Here is a 10,584-nt window from a genome sequence, read left to right on the forward strand (position 1 = left end):
TTGAGCTCATGATCATGTGGTTATTGGAGAGTTACTTCACATTTTATTAAATTGGTGTGCACCTTGTCTGTGTACTAGACTCCATAACTGCTTACTAATTAGGAAACAGGTACACAATTATACACAGTGACATGCAAAACTACATTTAACATTCTAAAGGTATTTGGGGGAAGAGTTTGTCTGCTGAAGAGTTTAAAAAAAACACACACCTTGTTTCGCAAACAGCTTGAGAATGCAGGTAATGCCACCTCTTAAGTAAGCCAGAATTATAGGCAAGATAGGAAATTTAGACCTTGTTTCTCTCAACAAACCTTTGATGCAATTACATGCACTAAGACAACATTGTGCCAAATTTGTTATAATAAACAACTGCAGAGCTTCCTAGCTACTGCAATTCTTCCCTGTGACCTGAGTGTACATAACTGGAAGATCCAAGAGAAAGAAGTATCCACAATTATCCCCCAAAAATTGAAGATATGGAGGCTGAGTATCTCAGGGAGCATCTTCACAACTTTAGTACTTTTCATGTAAATCCCATTCAGCCTTGGTGTTGAATCTGCATGCAAGTAATAGGGCACAAGCTATAACAAGTAGATTGTTTCTGTGAAACAACTAGAAGTATACATCCCGGGTTATTAAAATTATTTTCTACTCATCAGCTTGATGGTAACAGGTTCAGACTTTATACCAGCCAGACGCAACCTAGCCACATGTCAAATTCTATTTACTTTTGTCTGGGAGGTAGGAGACAAGGTCTCCAAGATCGGACCATGAAGTTGCGGGTTAAAATAAGTTCAGAGCGATCTGCTTATTGGGGAGTGGTGTGCCCCACCTGTTCATAAGGTTCTCTCCTCTCTGGAAAGAAATACTGACTTCCAGGCAACTGCAAGTGGGTTTTTCCAGATGGGTGTGGGACAAGCCAGTGGTAGAGCCCATCTCCCAAGATTTGTTGTCTGAGTAATTTTGATTTTGCATAATTTTCCCAAGTTGCATGTTAATGGCATCACTGAAACTGACTGAACTCCTTTTTTAAAAGTACAGTAACAGTACAATGAAGGAAATTGTGTTCCAAAACATTCCAGCCATAATGTAACCATTTCCTTTCCCCAACCTTACCTCATAGAGCAAAGCTGGGAAACCATTTTTCTGTCAAGGGTCACATCTCTTTGGGCGGGGGATGGGCAGTAATGTGTCAGGGGCCACATTCCATCAGGGTGGGGCTGAAGCCAGTGATTTTCAAGTTGTAGAATTGATCGGAGTCTGTTCAGGACACAGAAGCCACACCTGAATATCAGAACTTTTACGGTCATGGGCACCAATCCAAGGAACCGCCTTTAGGGCTCCTATATACAGGAGCCGGTACATAATTCCTGAACCAAAGCCCATGTGCTCTACATTGCAACCTGAGGGGTGATCCGGGAGCAGCAGTGTTGTGAAGATAAATCAGAAGAATTGTACTATTAATAATTTGTAAAGTACTAATAATAGTATTTAACATTTGTATAGCACAGATCTTCCATCAGCTGTGCTGGCAGGAGATGATGGGAACTGTAGCCCAACGCATCTGGGCGGCACCAAGTTGGGGAAGGCTGATATGGCACTTCCAAGTCGTCAATGTGCTTGACATGCATTATCTAGGTGTGATCTTTCCAACAACCCTGCAAGCTGTCAGGATTATTATCCCCTGTAGTGTAGATTAAGTGACTGAGAGACAGTGGCTGGCCTAGGGCCACTTAGTGAGCTCATAGCAGAGGTAACATTTGAACTAGGGAATTCCTGGTCCTCTTATATTACATCAGTTCGCATTTCACTTCCTTTTAGAGTCGCCAATTTCAGATGATGGCTCCATGGAGGCTCAGGTGTCAGCTGTGAGCCGGACAGCACTGTATCAACTCCATCTGATACAGCAGCTGCGCCCCTTCCTTCCTGACCATCTGCTCCCATCAGTAGTACATGCCCTGGTCTCCTCTCGTTTAGACTACTGTAATGCGCTCTACGTGGGGTTACCCTTGAAGACGGTTCGGAAGCTGCAGCTGGTACAGAACGCGGCGGCTCGCCTGATTAAAGTCAGCCGCGGGCGAGATCACATCACTCCGGTGCTGAAGGAGTTGCACTGGTTACCAGTTATTTTCCGGGCCAAATTCGAGGTGTTGGTTTTGACCTTTAAAACCCTATATGGTTCCAGCCCAGCCTATCTTATGGAGCGCCTCCAGCAACACCAGACAGGCCGCTTAACAAGATCAGCCTCGGATGGCCTTCTCTCTGTCCCATCAGCCAGGACAGCTAGACTGGTGGGGACGAGGGAGAGGGCCTTTTCTGTGGTGGCCCCCACTCTGTGGAACTCCCTCCCTAGGGAACTCTGCCATGCCCCCTCTTTAATGAGCTTCTGCCGTGCATTAAAAACATGGTTGTTCAGGCAGGCATTTGGGGTGGGTTAGGGTATTTTAGAAAACGTTTTTATTGTAGAATTTTATTGTTTTAAACTGTTTTATTATATGCTGTACATCGCCCAGAGTGGCTGATGGGCGATTAATAAATTTAATAAATAAATAAAATGTAATAAATAAATGATGGGGCACACAGAGACATTCACACTTATCAATACATATTTATCATAATAAAACAAAGGTCCCTGGGCTGTGTAACAGCCTGTCAGTTTCATAAATGACAATTAATACGCCCACATAGCAGCTAACAACATTGATCAATATTGTTAATTTCAAACTTCTGGTCGAAGCATTGTAGATGTTTCTTGATTAGGCTTTCTATATGCATATTCTTAAAGCAGGAGTGGGTAGCACATGGCTGTATGTACCCGCAAAATCTTTTTTGAGGCCATCACTGCCCCACTGCTACCACCAAACGTTACTGGCATAACTGTAGCTAAAAAAGTAGCATTTTGCCACCAAAGATTCAGTGGTGTGGCAGCGGTGGCCAAAAAAGAGCTATTTCCCTTTAAATTTTGAAGGAAAATGGCCCTTTTTTGCCTTGCCATCAAATTTCAGTGGCAAAATCAGCAGTGCAGCAGCAGAGAGGGGGGTGGCCCCGGGTGGGTCAGGGCAGAAATTGGCCCCTGGAAACACTGAAGTTGCTCACCCCTGTCTTGAAGGAAGTTCCTATGGATTTAGTATCTGAATGTCAAATTCACTGTTTGTATAATGTATTCCAAAAAATCAGTGCTGAGCGGACATCCTAACCATCAGGCCTGTTGCCACCGCCGATTAGTGTGTTTTGGGGACAGAGTTGCCGCTGATATATTTGTTGTGCAGAAAAAAGTATTTTATTTATTTATTTATTTCATTTTTATACCGTCCAATAGCCGAAGCTCTCTGGTCTTCAACTTAACCCTCCTAGTAAATTCCCACTGTCACCATATTACCTTAAAAATATACACCCCTTGTTAGCTGGTTAAAGTAACATAGATGTGAGATTGACCTTCAGCTGAGACCCCTAAGACAATATTTCTTTTTCACACACACTTGCTGCTCTGTGGGTACATGTTAGAAAATACCACAGAATATATGCGCGCACGTGCCCTTCAAAACTCCCCCCGCTTGAAACATCCCACGCTTGAAAGCGCCACCCAGGAACGCATAGCGTTTCAAGAGTGGGACGTTTCAAGTGGGAGGAGTTTTGAAGGGCCCTTGTGCGCAGCCACCCTTGCTTGTAACACAATGCCTCAAGCAGGACTGGCATCAAGGACAGGCATAGGAGGGCCCCTGCCAAGGGGCCTCACCCCAGTAGGGGCCCACTGACAAGAGTGCTTGGAGTTGCTCCTCCTCACCATCATAAGCCGCTTGTTCACCTACATCTCATGCTGGTCCAAACAACAGTGGTGGTGAGAAGGAGGAGCAGCAGATGCCACTGCCTACTTCCACACTGGCTCTCTGCCTGTCAAGCAAACAAGTGGTAGCAATCAGTGATGTGGGGTTGAACATTTTCAAAAGCGGATATTTTTCCAGTGTTCCATTTTTCTGTGGAAAATTTTCCATTTGACAAGTTCATTAGTTACAATGGATGGATGCCAATTGCAAATGCAATATTAGGCAAGCCTGGCAGTTTCAAAGTTGTAATTAATGTTTTTACATGATTACCCCTAGCAAGTATATGAGAGAATACATCTGTGTCACTGACATACATATATGTCTCAGGGTGAAATGGAACTAAGTAGTGACAGTGAAGCTGAAGGTGCCCCAACAACCGTAGTAGAAGAGTTGCACTCTGGAAATAGATTGAACCAGGGGCGTCTTTATAATTCAGTCCACCTCGGCATGGGCCCATGGATCTTTTGAGCTGTGGCCCGGATCTTTTGAGCTGTCCTAATTGTTTTTTGTTTTTTTTTACATTTTCCCATTGACTTGCACTGGAAAACAAAAACGGCCATAACTTTTGTAGTTTGCCTGATAGATTCATGAAATCTGGAGGCTTGGTAGCCCCCATGGAGCTGATTGAATATGCCAAATCTCAGGCAGTTAGGTCCAGTGGCTTTTGTGCTAGTCACAGGTAAAATTATTTTCAAGAAACTCTGTCAAAGCAAAGAGCTATAATTTTTTTGTACTTCCACATATGTGCATGGAATTTGGGGACCTGGCAGCTCCCATAGAGCTTAATGAGCCTGCTGAATTTCAGACCGTTATGCCTAGTGGCTTTTGTGCTAGCCACAGGTAAAATTTGCTTTTTCCAAGAAACTGTCAAAGTAAAGAGCTATAATTTCTTTGTGCTTCCACATAAATTCATGGAATTTGGGGACCTAGCAGGCCCTATGGACCTGACTGAACCTACCAAATTTCAAACAGTTAGGTCCAGTGGCTCTTGCGCTAGCCACGCATAAAGTTTCCTTTTCTCAAAGTCTAAACAAAAATGTAAAAACTGTCAAGTCACCCAAGGAATTAGAGATCCTAATGAGAAGGTGTTTAAGGAGGTCACTATCCCTAATCTCTGGTGTAGGGTTTCTTTGTTTTTTTGTTTTGAGGTGCAAAAAAACTCTCTCCCCCTACTTTTCTGCTCTTACATCCCCACTGTTGGGAGCTTGCCTGCAATGAAATTTTGAAGAGGGAGAAGGAAGGGTAGAAAGAGCTCCATGTGAAATACTGGTATTTCAAACAGCACCTGTTTTTACTGCCCCAAAGTGGAAACTTTGGCTTCTGCAGAAATTTAGTAGCTTCAGTACAGCAAAGGATCCAATCAGCCTCCACAAACTTCTTTCTCCCCCTCCACTTTAATTTCTCCTAATAGCTGTAGAACTCAAATTATTCCAAAAGGAGGGTTAGGACTATGTGGCATCATGATCAAGGAACTGCTAAGGCTTTTAAACAGGTTCTATAGTTTAAAAAAATCTAGAAAAAGCCCTCCACCACCTCACCTCATAAAGTTAATTTAAGTACGTGCAATCTTTGCAAACCCTGCACAGCCTCCTAAATTCCTCTGAAGTACTACCTCTCTGAATGGAGCCACTTGGCTTAGGGAATTCTCCCCCACACACACCCTGCATTTCTAATCACTATTCTTTTTTTCTTCTTCCTTCCCCTATCCTGTTCTTTCTTTCTTTCTTTCTTTCTCTTCTTTATTCCACCCAGAGCATATCTTGGGAAATTCTTAAAGAGAATTCTCTTCAGCAGGCAAGAGAAGTTCTGAATGGTATTTCACTTTATACAAACAGACAAGAGGGCTGGGTTTTCTCCTTCTCCTAACTCAAGTCTTTGAGAAAAGTGGGTTCACGTGGTTGCAGAGAAACAAATCTGGGGCTGTTTTGTTTGTCAGTTGCCATTATGCAGCAATTGGAAGGGCTGTAGCTCAGTGGTAGAGCACATGCTTGGCATGCAGAAGGTCCCGGGTTCATTCCCCAGCATCTCCAGGTATGGCTAGGAAAGAATCCTGCCTGAAACCCTGGAGAGCCGCTGCTGCCAGTCAGTGTCAACAATACTGCACTAGATGGACCCAGGGTCTGACTCAGTACAAGGCAGCTTCCCATGTCCCTCCGAACAGAAAGCTTTAATAAAAATAGGAGGTTTTGGTTTGTTTTTTAAGTGGAGGGGAGATAAATATTGCTAATTTATGCAATCCTATGTATGCCTACCACCCTAATGGCAGAAAACGAAGAGGATCTCAAGAGCCTCTTGTTGAGGGTGAAAGTGGAGAGTGCAAAAGCTGGTTTGAAACTCAACATTAAAAAAACAAAGATCACGGCATCTGGCCCCATCACTTCCTGGCATATAGAAGGGGAAGAAATGGAAGCAGTGACAGATTTTACTGTCTTGGGCTCCAAGATCACCACAGACGGTGACTGTAGCCATGAAATTAAAAGACGCTTGCTCCTTGGGAGGAAAGCTATGGCAAACCTAGACAGCATAGTCAGAAGCAGAGACATCACCTTGCCGACAAAGGTCCGTCTAATCAAAGCTATGGTTTTCCCAGTAGTTATGTATGGCTGTGAGAGCTGGACTATAAGGAAGGCTGAGTGCCGAAGAATTGATGCTTTCGAACTGTGGTGCTGGAGAAGACTCTTACGAGTGCCCTGGACTGCAAGGAGTTCAAATCAGTCCATCCTAAAGGAAATCAACCCTGAGTGCTCCTTGGAAGGACAGATACTGAAGCTGAAGCTCAAATATTTTGGCCACCTAATGTGACGAGAAAACTCTCTGGAAAAGACCCTGATGCTGGGAAAGACTGAAGGCAAAAGGAGAAGGGGACAGCAGAGGATGAGATGGCTAGATAGCATCACCGATGCAATGAATATGAACTTGAGCACACCCCGGGAGAGAGCGCAGGACAGGAAGGCCTGGCGTGCTATGGTCCATGGGGTCACGAAGAGTCGGACATGACTGAACGACTGAACAACAACATGTATGCCTACTGAGAGGTCCCATTATGTTTAATGAGGCTTACCCTCAGGAAAGTGTGCATAGGATTCCAGCACAAGTTAATTTTGCAGGGAGGTTTGCACCTTGATGTTCTGCATGTTTACTCAGAAATAAGTCCTGTGTTGTGAGCTAGCTTAATATAGTGCTTACGGACACGACTGAACGACTGAACAACAACAACAAATCCCGTCTAATGAATTGACTACCCTTTCAGCTCAGTCCTATGTATGTTTTGTCATTTGGGGGTTTGGGGTTTTTTTTGCATGAACTCTAGCTTCAGTGGTGAGAGAAAGGCACTTAGTGCATGCTCAGAGTTTCTCCATAACTTAGCCCTAGTTTTGAAACAGACTCATTGGCTGAATCCTGGTGAGCTCTTGGCACAAATGAAGTTATGGGGAGGAAGTTACAATGAGAGCTTGTGCATAACAAGGAGGAGGTAGAGAGCAGTTGCACAAAACAAGACATCTGTTTTTATGAAGAGTTGCTGGAGGATGGTAGGATGAGGAGGGATGGTTGCATGGAGGGGAATAGGATTGGTAGGGGGTGAATGTAAGTGCTCAGTGGTGAAAGAAAAACATTCTGCACATGCTCAGAGGCACTCTATATTTAAGAACATAAGAAGAGCCGTGCTGCATCAGACCAAGGTCCATCTAGTCCAGCATTCTGTTAACACAGTGGCCAACCAGATGCCCATAGGAAACCCACAAGCAGGACATGAGTGCAATAGCACCTTCCCACCCATGTTCCCCTGCTGCTGACACTGGTGAAATGTAAATAAATTCTAGTCATTCTAAATTAGAATGCATGTATATCCTTCAGAAAATTTGCCGGTTTCTTGCCTGGGGAACACCTCTAATGACCTGCGCTTTTTCATACAAATTTACCCAAAAACTATCCAGGAAGGGGTGAATGGAAGGGAAAGCTAATCACTCCCCTTCCACATGAACTGCTGTGCCTATCCTTCCAAAACTTTGCTGCTTTCTTACTTAGGGACAACTGTAGGCTATCTGTAATTTTCAGAACAATAGTCCACAAGGAACATAGGGAGATAAGTATGGCCTCTTTTGGAGACCTCAAAATGTCAAGTCCACACTTGCACAAAAAATCTTGTGGCTAGCATTCTGAAATTTGGCAGGCATGATCTCCTCTGATGGGGCAATGTATCCTCACATTTTTATCTAATTCTTCCAAGGAATTAAAATGTTATCGGCAGTTCCCTTTAAAAGAAAATCAAAATATAAACCCTGCACCTATTTTTCTGGCATTGGGCAGGTGCAATCTAGGGGACTACTATGCCTGAAATTATCATCCAGTTCTGACCAAGAGAAAAAAGTTACAGTTTTTTTTCTAATTTCCCATGGTAGTCAACAGGAAGCATAATGACTCATTTTTCCAAACCTTAACTCAGGTTTGGTGCTGAGCTCAGGTGGTCCGACTACAAATTGGCCAGAGCAGAAGCGGGATGTTTTCCAAAATGCTGAATCAGGGTCTGAGCTGAAGTGGGGTGGGGGGTCAGTGCATACTATATATATGCAAACTTGTGTAACGGGCCTGTGCCCCGGATCTTTTAAGAACCTAGCAACGCCCCTGGATTGAGTGGTTGTCAGCATATCATGCACACTTTTGGGTTGCTAAAATTAATTACTGCAGCCTTCCCCAACCTGTTGCCCTTCAGATGGGTTGGGCTACAGCCTCATCATCCCCAGCCATGCTGACTGAAGGTTGAAGGATGTTGGGTGTTGTAATCCAAAATATCTGGAGGGCACCAGGTTAGGGAAGGCTGAATTAAGGTGCAATCCTATGCATGTTTAGAGAGAAAAAAAGTCCTACAACTCCCAGCATTCCCCAGCCAGCCATGATTTATTCTGTCTAAACATGCACGGGCTTGTGCCCTTATTGGATCAACAGTCTTCAGTACCTTTGTTTTTTTCTTACATTTAAACAATGTAAGAGAGCAAGCCTATGGCCATGAGATGCTGACTAGAGGGCCATAGGATTTTGCAGTTTCTGGGAAATGAGGTCAGAACCAGGGCTCCGACCTCAGTTCCCAGAAACTACGCTCCCCTCCCCCTGTGCCAGCTACATCCCTGCTTTCAGAAACGGGGTGTGGAGACAAGGAAAAGGGGGTGGTCCTGGAGGCAGGGAGGGGAGGAGATTGCGGAAACTGCATTATGCAGCTTCCTTTGTGCCACATGGTCCCCCCTGCCCCCGCCCCCGCCCTCGCCCCCTAGCTAGACAGGCAAAATCACCTGCCTAGCCAAAAATGCAGATGAAGAATGTAGCCAGATGAAGAAATTTATGAATTCCAAGCATAGTGGTCAGTGACAAGCCAGATGGAAGCCCCTGCCTGCACTTCCAGCACTCAGACTGTTTCAGATGATATGTCAACTGCCTTCCTTTCTTTAAAGGAGTCACCAAATCAAGCAGGTGCTCCCCATCAACCATTCATTGCTTGGCAAGGGATTCTACTTCTCTTTCTCCTACTATTAATTACTTCTTAACTGCGTCCACCAGTGAGGTCAGTTGAGGAGCGTGTTGCGGAGTTGGAAATAGGGGCTTCCAAGAAAAAGAAGACATGCAGGGAAGAAGACAGATATCTAAAGAATCTGCTTTTATGTTTGTACAAGAAGATGATGTCAGGATGGACACTGAGCCCATAGAATCCCAGAGTAGTTCTGATTCTGAGGTGGAGCAGCCGCTTGTGGGAGAGGAGTGCGCTCATCCCTCCCAGGGCCAACAGCTGGCAGAGATTCCTCCCACCGACATTTCTGACATAGATAGTGGTCCCAGGAGTGAGAGAGCACGGGAAGAGGGCTTGCTGGACATGCGACGCCAACGCAGGGAGCGGCACCAAATGGAGGGCGCAGAAAGGAGGCGTAGTGCCCGGTTGGTGAGCAAGCAATGGTTGCTTCCAGAGGATCCAAGGGAAAAGGGGAGGGACTCTCCCTAGCCCATAAGTTCAGGGTCTGCCGGTGATTCTCCTTCAAACGGGGACCAACTGTTCCAACTCAGGGCATAGGTACTCTGCTGCTCATAGCTAGTCGCTGATAGTAGAGTTGTTAAAGGAATAAAGCTTTGAAAATAATCCCTTTGTCTGTGTCTGGACTTGGCTACTGGATTAGACTGAAAGAGGCCACCAAGGAGCTCCTGACAGATATATAACTTCCTTTGATAAAGCCCTTTTATTTTGCAAAGAAAATTATCTGCCAAGTAACTACAAACCATTCAAAAAATTTTGTTTCATTCCCTGCATCCAAAGTTATTCATACTTAAAATAGTCCCACTGAAATGAATGGGACAAGTTAGTTATGGCTAACCAAAGTCCCATTCATTTCAATGAGTCCACTCTCTGTAGGGGACGGTCGGACACACACACACACACACACACATATATAAAATGAATGTTGGGAAGCTATTGAGAGAGGGAGAGGGAGCAAGAGAGAGAGAGAAAGAAATGTTAGCTGTACTAATTGCCATTACAGTTATGTTCGCATTGTAAGAAAAAAAAAGATTCATTAATACAAACCCTTTTAAATTGGTAAGCTATAGTCTTTCCTTAGAATAACAAAAATTGTAATTAATGTAAGTTCCTAAAAACTTTCTGAAGAAAAAAAATAGAACTGTTACTTGTTAGAATTCCTCAGTGGGTGCGTCCAGATGAGGCTTTTATGGTGCCATTGCCCTGACTCATTCACAGAATTTTTCAGGCAATCCAAAGAATGTC

The sequence above is a fragment of the Heloderma suspectum genome, chromosome 2 (genome assembly GCF_057233095.1).
Source record: "Heloderma suspectum isolate Gila_16-S chromosome 2, 16-S_ref, whole genome shotgun sequence".
In the NCBI taxonomy this organism is placed as follows: Eukaryota; Metazoa; Chordata; class Lepidosauria; order Squamata; family Helodermatidae; genus Heloderma; species Heloderma suspectum.